Below are 6,000 nucleotides of genomic sequence, written 5' to 3'. Positions count from 1 at the left end.
TTGGGGCTGAAGGCTGAAAATGCTGCAGATCCAGCACACCATCAGCAATCCTTTGTGTTCTGTACAGACATACTTGTGTGTAAGTGTGTGCATAACCTGAGACAAAATATGAGTGTGAAAAGGTGAAGCAACGACACTCTCACACCACTTTCAAGACCAATAAAACTTCTTGTCTATCTCCAGAGTAGCAGAAAAATTAAATCCATTCCTGTCAGCATGACTCAGCACATCATGTAAGGCAACTGAAAAGCTGAAAAGGAGGAATGATTTAGTGTTTTCAGCTCAAAGGTAGGAAAATCTAAAATTAAGGTGTCTCGGTTGTCCAACTTCAGTCTGCGGGGAGGTGTCTTTGGCTGAAGGATCTTCCCATTGAAAGAAAATTAAAATCCCTTTAATGAAAGGCCTTTCTGGATTAAGGCAGGTGCCTTATCTATCTGTCAGTTAATTATAGAGTGCATTGGGCCAAAGGCAGGCCCTGAGCTATACAGTATTTTCCATTTGCGGTAACTTTGGACCTCAAAGATAGAACAAGGAGCCTTAGGATTGGTTACTGAATACACAGGTCATGGAATCTCTACCCCTGGCCTTGAACACTGACAAAGGAAGCTAAGAATATCCCTCTATAGACCTAGGATAGGCAAGGAAGTAGCAGCCTAAGATGTGGCGAATTCATGGATGACCAGATTAGAGACAAACATCAAGTTGCATTCTTTGTTTATTCATTTGATTTGATTTTGGTGTCGCCCAACTCCAAAACAAAATAAAAAACACACAATAAATGCTGAACAAGATGGGAAATCTAGCCAAACAACTCAGAAGAACATACATAAAAGACAGCCAACAAAGGGCTCCATCTAGCCTAGCCCAAGGTCTAGGATAGTGTTTCTCATCCTTGAGAACTTGAAGATGTGTGGACTTCAACTCCCAGAATTCCCCAGCCAGCATGGCTGGCTGGGGAATTCTGGATGATGAAGTCCACACATCTTCACGTTCCCAATGTTGAGAAACATTGGTCTAGGAGAACAGCCAGGTCTTTAAGGCCTTCTGCAGGTGGCACTTCTGCACCAATTGTTTTATTTATTTACCATACTTCTGATTTTCCCAGACCAATAAATGAAGTTTAGAGAACCATTAAAACAAGTAAAAACATCTCTTTCAAAAACAGGAACATCACAATGCAATGCAATGAAATTAATAAACAGCATAAGAATATGAAATGGGCACTTAAAATCAGACTAAATACAAATCCATACACCTCCCTGCCCCAAAAAAGCTGGGATATCCACAATTTGATTCAGAAGACTGGCCTAACTGGACCAGTACAGTATTTAGCATTTCAATTTGCTTTATATCCTTTATCAACAGCCATATAAGATAAACCTGTACTGTTATCCCTATACTGTATTGGGAATGCTGAAATGGAGAAAACTGGAGCTTTCTGAAGGCCACTTAGTCCTCAGGGCTAGGACTGAAATGGAACCATAGATTTCTCTGTTTACATTAGCCACTGCACTACATCAAGGGCACAGGTCCTTCAAACCTCCTAAGAATCATTTCTGCCCCTCCATGTCCTCATGTCATTATTGTGTTCAGCAGCTGAGTTGATTGATTACACATCTGCAGTGTAACCAAAACAGAAAAAGTGATATCTCTATTGCAACAACAAAGCTGCGTTGACCTTGTGGGTGGGCTGTAACTCTTGTCTCACCTAGTCTTCCAGTGATCTATATTAAAAAAAATGAGTCTGAATAGTAAACTAGGAAGTCATCCAATGGAGTTATTTCCAGAGTTTTCCATGATAGGAAATATCAAGGGTTGAGACCTGAATAAAATATGTATGACCTTGTTCGTTCAGATGGGTGGCATTCAAATTGCATCCAATAGAACTCATTGTTAGCCAAGGCTCACAGCCATGAGAGTTCTATTAACTTCTCCGTAGCTTTTGCCAGAATAATGGGTACCTTTTGCTTGAATTTACTCTAGGAGATGTAATATTTACACTGCTATATATTATTCTTATGGGTTATCAGCAACAGTTCCCTATTACTTTAATCCAATAAATTATTTTATATAATTCCTGTTACTTACACACACAAAGTTAACAAAAAAGGAACTTGCGAGAAGTCCATGAAAGAGAAAAGAGAAGAGGAAAGGGGGGGGAGGGGAAAGGAGGAAAGAGAAGAAGTTTAGAGGATAGACAAGTTGAATGAGCGACATCCACTACAAAGACATAAAATAACGGGATTAATCACAACAAGAGAAAGCATTTTCTGAGAAATTCTTTTAAAATTAGGTTATCAGATTATTCTGTTTTTACCAGTGCTCCCTGTGAATACACTCCAGTTTGAAAGATGAGACTTCTTTCCATATCCTGCTGTAACTTTCTCTGTCTGTATTTAATATTCAGAAAGAATTCTGGGAACCATTATGACCACTCGTCCTCTCAAATTGCTCATAGATCTGTATGCTCAACTGAGATACCTTTGATTTGCAGGAGACATCTCAAGAAAATTGCCATGGGATTTTATCTAGTGATTTTCATGATTCTTAAAATTTAGGGAAAGCACTGGCAGAATTTTGAGGAAAAGGCAAATGGGTAATGATTGCAAAGCTTCTCAGGAAGGATTCTTGTTCTCACTCGAACTAGAACAAAAGGATATTTTTGATCTTTCAAAATGCACGAAAGAGTAGGACCATGCTCCTCAGGCATGGGCTGAATGTCTACAAGCATTTCCACCCAAGAAGCCTTTCCCCATTGCTAAGCTGAAGGCTCTCCACCCATCCTTGAGTCAGCAGAAAACTATGCTGGCATGAAATTGGCTGTCCCCGTTGCCAGGCTATATCTTGCCTCTGTTGCCTCTGTTCCCAGTCTGTGCAGTCATCTGACTTTCCATCAAGGTGAAGCCTAACAGACTTTGGGACTGTTCTTAGGCAGTGTCAGAATAAAGGGGAAAGACAACATTAATACTGTACTAGTACAACTAAGGATGACTTAAGCCTTTCACACCCATGGGCTATACGTTGAAGGTGATATCTTGGAGGATATAGCACAAAAAAGATATTGCCAGGGCATGTCTGTGCTAAGGTTAAGTGCAGGTGAGGGAAAGACTCAGTGACTCTGTGCAAGTTCAGAAGCAACTCTGGACCTGTGTGCTCCTGTGACATCAGTTGATTTTGCAAGCTGAGCTAATTTTATTGTCAGCTCAGCTTATTGAACCCAAATTGCAATCAATCAACCCATTTGCAACAGTCTGTGGGCATCCTCTTCCCCACAGGAAGAAACTCTTGTCTCCCCTGTTCTATTGGCTCCTCAGCTTCAGCCCTCCCCCTGTTCCACTGCAGGTCCTTTAAGGGGAATTTCAAACATGAAATTGACAAGAGTTCTGTCAGTTTCTCCTTTGGCTTCCCCGGGAGGAGCAATGTGCAACCCATGCTGCATGTCGCTCCTTTTTCCTCCTTTTTCCTCTTTTCTTGGCATCCTCTTTCCCCTTGGGTGGAGTGAAGGGATTTTTGATTATCCCAGGCGAGTAGAAATAATGGCAGTATTCCACAACAAATTCCAGTGGCCTAAAAACTATGTAATTTATTTAGAAGTTCCTCAACCTCCACAGTAGTCTGTAATCATGTGCTTCATTGTGTGGACGATGTGAAGTTATGCCATTCCATGGGCTTTTTAATACCAGTGGAATTATGGCTTGGTGGCCTGACAGCGTCATCCTATTACAGTCAGTTCTCTTATAACATGTGTTTATACAACATGAATTCATCTATGCATGATTAATAAATAGAGGGGCGATGTCTGTAAAGCAGAAAGCATATTTGCTTATGTATGATTTTCCTGAGTTTCAGTTTTGCACTAATGAGACATGGCAGATGAATGCTGCAAGGGCTACCCAATTGAACATTAACAGATTGCTACTGTACTTTGTTTACTGCTCCCTCGACTCAGTTAGCTACCCATGCACTTCTTTGTTAATATCTATTATATCTCTCGTCTCATTTTTTGGTGTTATTCAGGGGTGTCCATGGGAGAGGTAAAAAAAGTTAAGATGGTGACCACAAACCTGTGATCAAAGGCCTGCCCCTTTTCAATCTGCAATGTGACACAAGTTTAAAAAGGGTGGGGCTACAATCACATGATCATTGTCTTAACTTTTTAAAATTCCCTTTCTGAGGATACCCCTGGTGTTATGACTGCTTAGGGGTGCTTTCCCCTCCCAAAATAGTAAACGAATTGAAAAGAATGTACCAAAGAAGCATGCTGGTGTTAAAATTTCAGGTGGAGAAAGGAAAGGAAAGGCTTTGTCGATTAAGTTGAAATTCTCAAACATTTTGAAGAAAACCTGAAAGAGCATGTAACATCATGCATGCTACTGAGACAATGTTATGGACAAGGGGAAAAAATGCTGAGAAAATACCAGCAACATTTTAGGAGGAACAAGTAGAGTGCTACAAAGTCTATTAGGACACATCAGAAAGAATGGGAAGAGATGGAGCATCTATTAAGAGTTTGGACTGATGATCATGCAAAGAGGAAATTGAGGAAGTTGCTGCATAATAAAACAGGAAGTATTAGCAATACATGAAGACCTCGTATTAGCAATACATGAAGACCTCGGAGAAAATCTGAAAATCCTGAAGATGTGCCTCCCTCAACTGTGTAAATACTGTATTGGGCTGTTTTATTGTGTTTGGTAAGGCTTTGGTTGCAAATGTGTTTTCATTTTTGAGTGACTGCTGCTAACCCTATTTCCCTCCCAAAGTCCTGTTATTAATACTGTATGATTTCGCAACACAGGAGGGTTTCTAGGAACACAACTTTTGTGCTACATGAGAGCTGACTGTTCAAACATTTGAGAACAACTTGACGCATTGTATTGAAAACTGAACGGATGTCTGGCACTATTTATTCCATTTCCTTTTTGTGTAGAGGTGAGGGTGCATTGTTGCCCCTGGGCCAGCAGTAGCTTGGGCAGGATATTGACTGAATAACCTTTTCTAGCTAGGCTTTTATTGGTCGGTTAGACAGACAACACAAATTGGCACCTTGTGTTGTCAGTGTTCTGGAGCCATCAGGGTAATTAGTAAATTGCTTCAACTTTGGAAGGGATGGGAAATGGGACACAGTGATGTGTCAGTGTCCTACATGTCCTTGAGACCTCCTTTCAACTCATTCACTAGATCATTGGACAACAAGATATTACTCACCTACTGCAGGGTGTCTACCTAATTGACAACCATGACCCAAGGTATTTTCCCCATACCCCTTATAGGACTAGCAGCTGACTCTGTGGCAATAGGACTGTGGCCTCCACTATATTTGAGAGCAGAGGCTAGGTTAGGAAAAACAGGGTCAAGCCATGTAGAAGACTTACAGCTCTGTCCTTGTGACTTTTGCTATCATTTAGCACCTCTCCAGTCCAAGACAGCTATCTTAAAATGCTATGTTTATTTATTAGAATCTTACTTTTCTTCCTTTTCAGGGGAACAATGGCTTACAAACAATATCTCTGTTGCTGTATGTCTTGCTGTGTTTCATATTATGTTTTAATGTTATGTGGGAATGACCTTGGAGACAGAAGGGTCAACAGGCATGTAAAAGATGTCTCAGCCCACAGAAGGGGGGATGGCATGGGGAGCGTTTCAAGAAGGGACCCTCCTGGTTTTCTGGAGAGTAAAAGTAAAGGAGGGGAGAAATACTTTCAGTCTTGCAAGATTCTCTTAATGCAACCCTACTATAAAGATCGAGCTGGTACTCCTGGTTGTGCTTCTTGTCTGGTCTACCTTGCTGGGCTAATCTATGTTTTGTATTGTTCTGAAATGTTGTAAGCTGCCTAGAGTTGCTACTGTGAGATGGATAGCCATATAAATGGAAGAAATAAATAATAACATGTGTGTAAGAAGACAATACATATTATTTAAAAACAAGCAACAAACGTCTAGCATCTTTCCTACAAGACAACTGGTGGAGCAGTTGCTGAACAGGCTTCTGGGATCATT

Source organism: Python bivittatus, unplaced genomic scaffold (assembly GCF_059951505.1).
Source record: "Python bivittatus isolate LINGU-HERP-01145 unplaced genomic scaffold, Pbiv_v1 ctg000270_np1212, whole genome shotgun sequence".
Lineage (NCBI taxonomy): Eukaryota > Metazoa > Chordata > Lepidosauria > Squamata > Pythonidae > Python > Python bivittatus.
This window is presented reverse-complemented; position numbering follows the sequence as displayed.